Source organism: Stomoxys calcitrans, chromosome 3 (assembly GCF_963082655.1).
Source record: "Stomoxys calcitrans chromosome 3, idStoCalc2.1, whole genome shotgun sequence".
Taxonomy (NCBI): domain Eukaryota; kingdom Metazoa; phylum Arthropoda; class Insecta; order Diptera; family Muscidae; genus Stomoxys; species Stomoxys calcitrans.
The window spans coordinates 157697937-157711121 of NC_081554.1; the positions used below are offsets into that span (position 1 = coordinate 157697937).

At 38.7% G+C, this 13185-nt stretch overlaps 1 protein-coding gene across 1 annotated transcript in view; it reads left to right on the plus strand.

Moving 5' to 3' along the window:
* The first annotated feature begins 204 nt into the window (after positions 1–204).
* Positions 205–13185, plus strand: part of LOC106092445 (phospholipase B1, membrane-associated-like) — a 171654-nt gene continuing 158673 nt past the window's right edge. Inside the window, exon 1 of the mRNA XM_059365659.1 lies at positions 205–284. The gene's annotated coding sequence lies outside the window, so the exon portion shown is untranslated. The remainder of the gene's footprint in view (positions 285–13185) is intronic.

Below are 13185 nucleotides of genomic sequence, written 5' to 3' on the forward strand. Positions count from 1 at the left end.
CAGCTTCATCTATCATTGGGAAGTGTTTGTTACAACGTGCATACATAGATACAACCCTTTTCCGTAGAGTTGTTATCGATAGATGGTAGATGTGTCATTGTCGTGGTTGTCACTGCCGTTACTATTGTTGTTTTAATTGACACTTTACAACTGTCATTTAGACAAAATAATTTCTTTGAAATTGGTGAGTGCATTAAACAAATTGTTTTATCTGTTTTTTTTTTCTATTCGTTGGATACGGTCTTATCACATTTTAATGTCAAGCTTTGATGGTGATGCTCAATGTAAGTATTTCATAGCTGGGATGATGAGGTGGTTATTTTGGCAACTTTTGTTGTTCAAGTCCTTTGCATGTTTTATGTTCTGGTGGATGTGTCGAGACATCCAGATACATTTGTATACCCACCATAGTAAGGGGTATAATCATATAGTCATTCCGTTGGCAGCATATTGAAATATTAACTTCTGAACCTATAGAGAATATATATTGGTACTTACTTACTTTAATTGCCTATGACGGAACATTTGTTCCACTAGCCGAACGTAGAATAGCGATCCAAGCACTCATTCTAAAATCTCTGACACCACGTTTCGAGGTGTCTTCCACCACTTGATGTTTCCATCGTGCTTTTGGTCTTCCCGGTTTGCGAGTGCCACCGTGTTTGCCTTCAAAAGACATCTTTGCTGGAGCATCTTCAACCATTCTGACAATATGAGCTAGCCAACGCAGCCGTTGTATTTTGATGCGTGTGACTATGCTATCATCATCATACAGCTCATACAGTTCGTGGTTCATACTTCGCCTATATTCTCCATTAACGCAAACTGGTCCATATATCATACGAAGAATGTTTCTCTCTTATACTCCAAGCACTGACTCATCTGCTTTCACAAACACCCATGCTTCAGAACCATATAACAACACGGGTAGTAGCAGTGTCTTGTATAGTGTAATCTTCGTCTGTCGAGAGGTCGCCTTGTTTCTAAACTGCTTACTTAGTCCAAAGTAGCATATATTTGCCAGTATTATTCTTCGCTTAATCTCAAAACTGGTGTCATTCGTTTCGGTTACGGCGATGCCGAGGTAGATAAAGTTACTGACTATCTCAAAGTTGTGCTTACCAACTTTCTCCATTTTATTTATCTGCTCGGTTGTACAGGGTGTTTTGGGAGTTGAGACCATCCATTTCGTCTTATCCCCATTTACTGCAAGACACATTTTCTCCGACTGTCTTTCGATTCTTCCAAAGGCAGCAGTTACTATTTCCGGTTACCGACCTATGATGTAGATGTCGTCGTCATTAAAGAGATCACACTATAGGCTGTCTCCTTGTCTGAAACCTCGTTTGGTATTAGATGGTTCGGAGAGATTCTTCGGGATGCATCTGTATTTGACGCAGTGTGAACAACTGGTCCAGGGTGGATTTACCAGGTCTAAAGCCGCATTGATAGGGCCAATCATCTCATTGACTTTAGGTTTTAATCTTTCATACAGTACGCTCGAGAGTATCTTGTATGCGATGGGGAGGAGACTTTTTCCTCTGTAGTTGGCAAATTTCGTCTTGTCTCCTTTTTTGTGTACGGGACGTAGTATGCTGAGGTTCCAATCATCGGGTTTGCGTTTTTCTAGCCAGATTGCGCAGATAAGCTGATATATACGCCTTATCAGTGTGTTGCCTCCGGCCTTAAATAGTTCAGCGGGTAACCCGTCGGCACCTGCTGCCATGTTGTTCTTTAGTCGGGCCTCTGCTACTTGGACCTCATTCTGACCAGGAGGTAAACATTCTATATCATCATCAGGTATTGGTTCTGCGGTATCCTCTTCGCCACCAACGTCGGACACTAGCAGTTGGGAAAAATGTTCTTTGCATATCCTCAGCATGCTATCTGTGCCAGTTACCAGATTTCCTTCTTTGTCTCTTCATGAGGATGTGCCTGCACCAAAGCCATCGGTTTGATGTTTAATTCTTTGGTAGAATTTCCGGACTTCATTCCGATTCCTATACATCTCAATTCGCTCTCACTCACGTCTTTCCATTTCCTTTTTCTTTCTGTGGAATAGACGTTTCTCCTCTCTCCTTTTCTACCGATACCTCTCCTTCATCTGACGCGTTGCTATTGATTGCAGTGTTGCTCTATATACCGCATTCTTGGCTTCATAAAAGCTGCATTTATTACCCGATTTCGTTCACATTAGAAAAAGTGAGTTGTTTTAAGCCTCCAGGCATCCCATCCAAATATGGTTCAAATCGGACTATATTTAGATATAGCTGCCATACAGACCAATCTTTCGATTAAGGATCTGAAGTCCAAAAAAGCCGCAAATATTATCCGATTTCGCACAAATTTGTTATAGTGAGTTAGGTTGTTTAATTTATCTCAAATCGGTTCAGACTTGGATATACAATAGCTGCCATATAGACCGATCTCTCGACTTAATGTTTTAGGCCCATAAAAGGCGCATTTATTGTCCGATATCGCCGAAATTTGGGATAACGAGTTGAGTTAAGCCCCTTGACATTCATCTGCAATATGAAATATGGATCTAGATCGGTCCTGATATGCATGTAGCTGCCATATAGACCGATCTCTCGATTTAAGGTCTTGCGCCCATAAAAACCGTCCGATTTCGCTGAAATTTGGCATAGCGAGTTGTGTTTGGCCCCTCGACGTCTTTATTCAATACGGCCCAGGTCGGTCTAGATTTGGATAAAGGTGCCTTATATACCATTGGAGACCGGAATAAATGATCAGTTTTTCACCGTATTATGATGAAAGGTTGTTTATATATATACATATATCCGAGGTCGTGGGTATCCATAGTTCTGCCTTGCCGAACTTAATGCCTTTTTACTTTTTTTTAACATTTGGTACAAATCAAACGTTTCGTTCTACCACCTCTGATCCCTGCTCTTATGTTTCTATAAGCGTTGCTCAATTTTTTCCGAAATCTTGAATTGATAATGCTTTATCCACATCAAAGTGCTAAAAACTCACTTAATTCCACTTTGAAGTGTTTGTTCAGTTTTTCTTCCTATCCCATACTGTTTTTTTTTTTTTTTTTTTTGAAATTACACTTCTCTTGCTTGTTTGCGATTTTGTTGGCCATTTATTGTAACAGCATTTGCTACGGTTTTTTGTCACACTTTTGTCATACGAAATTTTTTGGCGTATACTCAATTTGTTAAAAATTTGTTCCACACTTTTTACACTTACTAGCACGTTCGACATGCAGTTCAAGCGGCCAGACTAACGTTTTCAACAAATGGGCCCTCTAATGTGTATTTCATGCATGTTAGCACTGTAATAAAAAAAGCTTCATGGCTAAGCAAGCCAAATGATTGATAAAACATTTTCAAGTTAATTTTTCATTCACCACATTCGGAAATTTGCAAGCAAAAAGGTCAACTGTGTTCACCCAATGGTTGAGTGTTATTTAATCACCATAGGACATTTAGCACCATTTTGCAGTACAAGTATTTTAAAGAGTCTATGTAGGTAAAAGTTTATAATTTCAACATCAACAATGCGTGGATTCGGAAAGAGCCGATTTTTCTAAAATGGGTTTAAACAAGTAAAAAGGCGTTAAGTTCGGCCGGGCCGAACTTTGGATACCTACCACCTCGGGTATATACGTAAACCACCTATCGTCAAAATCCGGTGCGAAATGCATACCTTATGCTTCATAGCAGCTATATCGAAATATGTCATTGATTTATTGTGTATAACAAGATATACGGATGTCGAGAAGCCTAATATAAGTCACAGTGTCAAATTTCGGTGAAATCGGTTCATAAATGCGCCTATTAGGGGACCAAGACTTTAAATCGGGATATCGGTCAACATGGCTGCTATATCCAAATCTGGATCGATCTACACCAAATTGCAGATATATGTGGATGTGTTTAACTTAACTCTCTGTCCCAAATTTCATCAACATCGGACAATAAATGCGCCTTTTATGGGTCCAAAACCTTAAATCGAGAGATCGGTCTATATGGCAGCTACATCAAAAACTGAACCGATCAAGGTCAAACTGAAGAAAGATATCGAGGGGCCTAAGACAACTTACTGTCCTAAATTTCAGCAAAATCGGATACTTAATGCGGCTTTTATAGGCCTATGACCCTAAATCGGAGGATCGGTCTATATGGCAGCTATATCCAAATCTGTACCGATCTGTGCCATATTGCAGAAGTATATCAACATGATAAATGTGGCTTTTATGGGCCTCAGACCCTAAATCGGGGGACTGGTCTATATGGCAGCTATATCCAAATCTGGACCGATCTGGTCCAAATTGACGAAGGTTGTCGAAGGGCCTAACACAACTCACTGTCCCGAATTTTAACAAAATCGGATAATAAATATTGCTTTTATGGTCCTAAGACCCCAAATCGGCGGATCGGTCTATATGGCAGCTATATCCAAATCTGGACCGATCTAGGCAAAATTGTCGAAGCATATCGAGGGGTCTAACACAACTCACTGTCCCAAATTTCAGCAAATTCGGATAATAAATGTGGTTTTTATGGGCCTCAGACCCTAAATCGGAGGATCGGTCTATATGGGGGCTATATCAAGATACTGTCCGATTTAGCCCATCTTTGAACTTAACCTGCTTATGGACAAAAAAAGAATCTGTGCAAAGTTTCAGCACAATATCTTTATTTTTAAAGACTGTAGCGTGATTTCAACAGACAGACGGACAGACGGACAGACATGTCTAGATGGTCTTAGATTTTTACGCTGATCAAGAATATATGTACTTTACAGGGTCGGAAATGGATATTTCGATGTGTTACAAACGGAATGAAAAAAAAAGTAAAAGCGTGCTAAGTTCGGCCGGGCCGAATCTTATATACCCTCCACCATGGATCGCATTTGTCGAGTTCTTTTCCCGGCATCTCTTCTTAGGCAAAAAAGGATATAAGAAAAGAGTTGCTCTGCTCTTAAAACGATATCAAGATATGGTTCGGTTCGGACCACAATTAAATTATATGTTGGAGACCTGTGTAAAATTTCAGCCAATTCGTATAAGAATTGGGCCTATTAGGGCTCACGAAGTAAAATAGAGAGAACGATTTATATGGGATCTGTATCGGGCTATAGACCGATTCAGACCATAATAAACACGTTTGTTGATGGTCATGAGAGGATCCGTCGTACAAAATTTCAGGCATATCGGATAATAATTGCGACCTCTAGGGGTCAAGAAGTCAAGATCCCAGATCGGTTTATATGGCAGCTATATCAGGTTATGAACCGATTTGAACCTTATTTGACACAGTTGTTGAAAGTAAAAATAAAATACGTCATGCAAAATTTCAGCCAAATCGGATAGGAATTGCGCCCTCTAAAAGCTCAAGAAATCAAATCCCCAGATCTGTTTATATGACAGCTATATCAGGTTATGGACCGATTTCAACCATACTTGGCACAGCTGTTGAATATCATAACGAAATACTTCGTGCAAAAATTCATTCAAATCGGACAGGAATTGTGTCCTCTAGAGGCTCCAGAAGTCAAGACCCAAGATCGGTTTATATGGCAGCTATATCAGGTTATGGACCGATTTGAACCATACTTGGCACAGTTGTTGGGTATCATAACAAAACACGTCGTGCGAAATTCCATTCCATTCGGATAAGAATTGCGCCCTCTAGAGGCGCAAGAAGTCAAGACCCAAGATCGGTTTATATGGCAGCTATATCAGGTTATAGACCGATTTGAACCATACTTGGCACAGTTGTTGGATATCATAACAAAACACGTCGTACAAAAGTTCATTTCAATCGGATAAGAATTGCGCACTCTAGAGGCTCAAGAAGTCAAGACCCAAGATCGGTTTATATGGCAGCTATATCAGGTTATAAACCGATTTGAACCATACTTGGAATAGTTGTTGGATATAATAACAAAACACGTCGTGCAAAATTTCATTCTGATCGGATAAGAATTGCGCACGCTAGAGGCTCAAGAAGTCAAGACCCAAGATCGGTTTATATGGCAGCTATATCAGGTTATGGACCGATTTGAACTATACTTGTCGCAGTTGTTGGATATCATAACAAAACACGTCGTGCAAAATTTCATTCCAATCGGAGAAGAATTGCGCACTCTAGAGGCTCAAGAAGTCAAGACCCAAGATCGGTTTATATGGCAGCTATATCAAAACATGGACCGATATGGCCCATTTACAATACCAACTGACCTACACTAATAAGAAGAATTTGTGCAAAATTTCAAGCGGCTAGCTGTACTCCTTCGGAAGTTAGCATGCTTTCGACAGACAGACGGACGGACGGGCGGACGAACAGACGGACGGACATGGCTAGATCGACATAAAATGTCACGACGATCAAGAATGTATATACTTTATGGGGTCTCAGACGAATATTTCGAGTAGTTACAAACAGAATGACAAAATTAATATACCCCCCATCTTATGGTGGAGGGTATAATAAATGTACCCCCATCCTTTGGTGGTGGGTATAAAAAGGTAGTATTCTTTCTTTTATGTTTGCGTCTATATCCATAAATTTTAACACCATAGATACTATCGGTAAAATCTTATTTTTTGTTAAAATGTGCACTTTTTTGATAAAAAATTATTGGATTAACAATAATAGAAATCCTTAAAATTAAAACAAAATAGCAAAAAACAATATGACCTGTATTTAGATGGTCATGGTCCACATACTAAAGTTCCGTAAATAAAATTCCATTTTTATTTAATTTGTCCTGATGTTTCGTAATTTTTCAGGAGATACGTCTATTTATTTTAAATTAATCTTACTTTTTAATTAAATGGGCGCACCGCCTGAAGATGTCAACAAAAACTGACGAAACGTTGGGACAAACAAAATAAAAACAAATCTTTATTTACGGAACTTTGCCTTAAGAGCTTAAATAGAATTTAATAACAAGTAAGAAGGCATTAAGTTTGGCCGGGCCGAACTTTGGCTACCCACCATCTCGGGTATATGTGTAAATGACATTTCGTCACAATCCGGTGAAAATTGGATAACTTAAGCAACCAAATTCGGCACGGACATTGAGTGGTCTAATATATATGTCACTATTCAATTTTGTAGAACAAAATATTGGTCTTTTTGGCAGATATATCCAATCATAAACCGAACTGAACAATATTAAGGTCGGATATCTTGAGGCTCAGAAAGACTCACTGTTCCAAATTTCAGCGACATCTTGTAATAAATAAAGCTTTTATGGGCTTCGGACCCCTTATCGGCAGATCGGTCTATATGGCAGCTATAAATAAATATAGTCCGATCAGAACCATATTTAGGTAGGATGTTGGGAGATCTTAACCTACTCACTGTTTCAAATTTCAGCAAAATAGGATGAAAAATAAAGTTTTTATGGGCATTTGACCCCTTATCAGCTGATCTACCTATATAGCAGCTATATCCAAATAAGGTCCGATTTGGCCTGTTCAAGAATTTAACCAACGTACATCAAAGATACATATCTGTGCCTAATTACAGCCCAATATCTCAATTTTTGAAGACCTTAGAGTGATTACAACAGACGGACGGACAGACACACGAACATCGTTAAATCGTCTTAGAATTTAACGACGATCCAAAATATATACACTTTGTAATTTATATTTCGATGTGTTGCAAACGGAATGACTAAATGAATATACTCCCTATTCTATATATCTTTTTTATAAGCCTCAAATCATACGGTTTTTTAACATACGAATGCAGGCACGCTGCACAGTGGAAGAAAGTCGAAAAAAGGTAATAAAGAATATGGCGTGTGAGAACGGGTTAAGATATCTCGGTGAAATTTTACATGCTTGGCAGTCTTAACGAGATTGTAAAGACCCTAGGTTGTTCGGGAGCCTTTTGGCAGGCCCCAAAAGTCCGTTTTTCGAAAAAAATGTTCAGACTACCAAATCTTAATTTATGGTCTGTTTTTTCTGAGTCAGATTGAAACAAGTCATTGTTCAATTTTGTAGATCAAAATATTGGTCTTTTTGGTAGCCATATCCAAATAAAGACCGATCTGAACCATATACGACAAGAACGTCGAAAAATCACTGTGTCAAATTTTAGGGAAATCAAATTATAAATGCGCCTTTTAGGGGGCCAAGACTTTAAATCTAGAGATCGGTTTACATGCCAGCTATATCCAAATTTGAACCGATCTGGGCCAAATTGAAGGGGAATGTCAAAGGGCTTAACACAACTCATTGTCCAAAATATCGGACAGTAAATGCGCCTTTTATGGGTCCAAAACCTTAAATCGAGAGATCGGTCTTAATGGCCGCTATATGCAAATCTGAACCGATCTGATCCAAATTGCAGAAAGATGTCAAAGAGCCTAACACAACTCACTGTCCCAAACTTCGGCGAAATCGGGCAATGAATGCGCATTTTATGGACCCAAAACCTTAAATGGAGAGATCGGTCTATATGGCAGCTATATCCAAATCTGGACCGATTTGTGCCAAATTGCAGAAGATTGTCGAAAAGCCTAACACAACAAACTTTCCTAAATTTCAGCAAACTTGGATAATTAGTGCGCCTTTTATGGATCCAAGACTTTAAATCAAAAATCGGTCCATAAGACAGTTATATCCAAATCTGGACCGATCTGTAATGAATTGAAGAAGGATTTCGATTGGCTTAACACAACTCAATGTCCCAAATTTCAGCAAAATCGGATAGTAAATGTGGCTTTTATGAGCCTAAGACCCTAAGTCGGCTGGTCGGTCTGTATTGGGGCTATATTAAGATATAGTCCGATATAGCTCATCTTCGAACTTAACCTGCTTGTGGACAAAAAAAGAATCTGTGCACAGTTTCAGCTTAATATCTCTAATTTTAAAGACTGTGTGATTTCAACAGACAGACGATCAAGAATATATTTACTCTATGGGGTCGGAAATGGATATTTCGATGTGTTGCAAATGGAATGACAAAATGAATATATATCTAACCATTTTAAATTACAAAGAGATATCTTTACCCGTTCTCACTTTCACTTCTCCTTCCTTCAAATTTCGAGAGAATCGGTTAACAAATCACCATTTTGTTGCATTATTACTGCAAACCGAACGAACATAAATATTGGAGCTATATCAAAATCTTAACCGATTTTTTCCAATTTTAATAGGCTTCGTCTCTAGGCCGAAAAACATGTCTGTACAAAATTTGAAGTCGATCGGACGAAAATTGCGACTTGTACTTTGTACACAAATTAACATGGACAGACGGACGGCAGACAGAAAGACGAGCATAGCTAAATCGAATCAGAAAGTGATTCTGGGGTCTTATACGATTATTTTGAGGCGTACAAGCGGAATGACTCGATTAGTATACCCCCATCCTATGATGATGGGTATAAAAGGGATTGCCAATACAAGCAGAGTATATCTCGCTAAGCCAGGAAGCTATTCTATCGGACAGAGATTGTTATTTAATTGGCTGTACGTTATCAGTCCCTGACCAAAAAACTCTTGAGTTAGATACAATTTTCTTAACAATCCCCTATAAATGCATATTAATGGCAACTCTTTCCAGCTCGACGTTGATCGTTGGATGTTTATCGAAAAATATGGAATAGTTTTATCATTTCCTTAGTAGTCACTGTCCATACATTCTCAGACTCCTTAATGTACTCTACCTATTTTAGTATTACGATACCAGCCCATTATCTTCCGCAGAAGATCCAAAAAATCTTAAATAATTGTTATATCAAAAATGGATTGAGAGTGCTTTCATCAATCTGACAATATAGTTTTGCATTTAAAATCGAACAATATACTTTACTGCACATTTATCCTTTGATCTCTAAAATCACAATGGTTACCAATATTACATTTGCCCAAATAAATGCCGGCAAGTTGAAAGGACATATGTTTGTTTTCCTAGATTAATTACTATGTATTTGTACAGCTGTGTTGAAAATTACAAAAGGAAGTACTTTGAAAAATTGCCAACTACCATCATTAGGACACTTTAAGTTCCTTTTATCTAAAAATCGACAATCGACAAGTAACCCACAAAAACATTGTGGCAGCAATGAGGGCGAACAACATTTTAATCTCTAAATTTTCATTAATCCAAAATCAACAACGGCAGCAGCAGCAGCAGCAATTACATTCATAGCCGAAAAAACAAGCTGTACAATGGGCCAAAAAACTAATTAAAGCAATAACAACAAAACAACAACATCAGTTGAGGAAAAAAAGTATTAAAGCCCCATTTAACAGATATAATGAGAGTAATAATAACAAACATACGCTGCTGATAGCAAAACAAAAAAAGAAAAAAATAGAAGACTAAAGTAAGGCAAAGCCGACTATTTATAAGCCTACACAATTTGGTTTTAAGGTGTTAACAGTTTTTGTAAAAGCGTGCTAAGTTCGGCTGGACCGAATCTTGGCTACCCGCCACCATGGACTCCGCAAAAAAATTAACCATTGTTAACTCAGTTTGTATTTGAATTATTTTCAAAGAATCAAATAGGGTATTGATTAAGGCTTCTATCCTAAGAACTCATACCGGGATATCGGTTTTAAGGGGTCTATATCCATTAATGAACCTATCGGGCCAGGATTTGTTGTGAGTATTGCAGGATACAAGTGTACTTCACGAATTAAATTTCAGTAAAAAGGCGTAAAGCTTAAGATTCTAGGAGTCAAATTTAGAGATAGTTTTAAATGAAGGGATTTTAAATGGGATTTATTAATTTGTTGTTGCTTTTCGATGAATATCCATCTCGCTCATTATGCATCTTATTGCGTATTTTTGCTGCCAGCTGTCAGTTTGAATCAGCTGGGCAGCCATGCACTGTTGTGGGGGTCGTTACGTGTACGTATGTCAAAGTACGTATCATCGATTCATGCCGGCTTTACACGCTAGGTTTGGTAGTTCACTCATATGAGGATATGAGTGAAGGCGTGTATACTGCATATGTGGTACCTTTGTATGTTTATGCGGATCCAGCTGTTTTTGCTACTGTCGTTATACTCGCTTATAAGTATTTTGAGTTGTTTGGCTATCTGTATATCTGCATGTAAAGTATGTCCCTTGATTGTGTAGCGTATTTTTTGTGACGTATGTGGTAACTAAAGCTGTGATGTCAAACAAGTAAAAGCGTGCTAAGTTCGGCCGGGCCGAATCTTATATACCCTCCACCATGGATCGCATATGTCGAGTTCTTTTCCCGGCATCTCTTCTTAGGCAAAACAAGTAAAAGCGTGCTAAGTTCGGCCGGGCCGAATCTTATATACCCTCCACCATGGATCGCATTTGTCGAGTTCTTTTCCCGGCATCTCTTCTTAGGCAAAAAAGGATATAAGAAAAGATTTGCTCTGCTATTGGAGCGATATCAAGATATGGTCCGGTTCGGACCACAATTAAATTATATGTTGGAGACCTGTGTAAAATTTCAGCCAATTCGTATAAGAATTGCGCCCATTGGGACTCACGAAGTAAAATAGAGAGAACGATTTATATGGGATCTGTATCGGGCTATAGACCGATTCAGACCATAATAAACTTGTTTGTTGATGGTCATGAGAGGATCCATCGTACAAAATTTCAGGCATATCGGATAATAATTGCGACCTCTAGGGGTCAAGAAGTCAAGATCGCAGATCGGTTTATATGGCAGCTATATCAGGTTATAAACCGATTTGAACCTTATTTGACACAGTTGTTGAAAGTAAAAATAAAATACGTCATGCAAAATTTCAGCCAAATCGGATAGGAATTGCGCCCTCCAGAAGCTCAAGAAATCAAATCCCCAGATCTGTTTATATGACAGCTATATCAGGTTATGAACCGATTTGAACCATACTTGGCACAGTTGTTGGATATCATAACGAAATACTTTGTGCAAAAATTCATTCAAATCGGATAAGAATTGTGCCCTCTAGAGGGTCAAGAAGTCAAGACCCAAGATCGGTTTATATGGTAGCTATATCAGGTTATGGACCGATTTGAACCATACTTGGCACAGTTGTTGGACATCATAACAAAACACTTCGTGCAAAATTTCATTCCAATCGGATAAGAATTGCGCACGCTAGAGGCTCAAGAAGTCAAGACCCAAGATCGGTTTATATGGCAGCTATATCAGGTTATGGACCGATTTGAACCATACTTGGCACAGTTGTTGGATATCATAGGAAAACACGTCATGCAAAATTTCATTCCAATCGGGTAAGAATTGCGCACTCTACAGGCTTAAGAAGTCAAGACCCAAGATCGGTTTATATGGCAGCTATATCAAAACATGGACCGATATGGCCCATTTACAATACCAACCGACCTACACTTATAAGAAGTATTTGTGCAAAATTTCAAGCGGCTAGCTTTACTCCTTCGGAAGTTAGCGTGCTTTCGACAGACAGACGGACGGACGGACGGACGGACGGACAGACGGACGGACATGGCTAGATCGACTTAAAATTTCACGACGATCAAGAATATATATACTTTATGGGGTCTCAGACGAATATTTCGAGTAGTTACAAACAGAATGACGAAATTAGTATACCCCCCATCTTATGGTGGAGGGTATAAAAAGGATATAACAAAAGATTTGCTCTGCTATAAGAGCGATATCAAGATATGGTCCGGTTTGCACCACAATTAAATTATATGTTGGAGACCCGTGTAAAATGTCAGCCAATTCGAATAAGAATTGCGGCCTTTGTGGGCTCAAGAAGTAAAATAGTGAGATCGATTTATATGGGAGCTATATCAGGCTATAAACCGATTCAGACCATAATAAACAGGTATGTTGATGGTCATGAGAGGATCCGTCGTACAAAATTTCAGGCAAATCGGATAATAATTGCGACCTCCAGAGGCTCAAGAAGTCAAGATCCCAGATCGGTTTATATGGCAGCTATATCAGGTTATGAACCGATTTGAACCATATTTGGCACAGTTGTTGGATATCATAACAAAATACTACGTGCCAAAATTCATTCAAATTGGATAAGAATTGCGCCCTCTAGAGGCTCAAGAAGTCAAGACCCAAGATCGGTTTATATGACAGCTATATAAGGTTATGGACCGATTTCAACCATACTTGGCACAGTTGTTGGATGTCATAACAAAACACGTCGTGCAAAATTTCATTCAAATCGGATAAGAATTGCGCACTGTAGAGGCTCAAGAAGTCAAGACC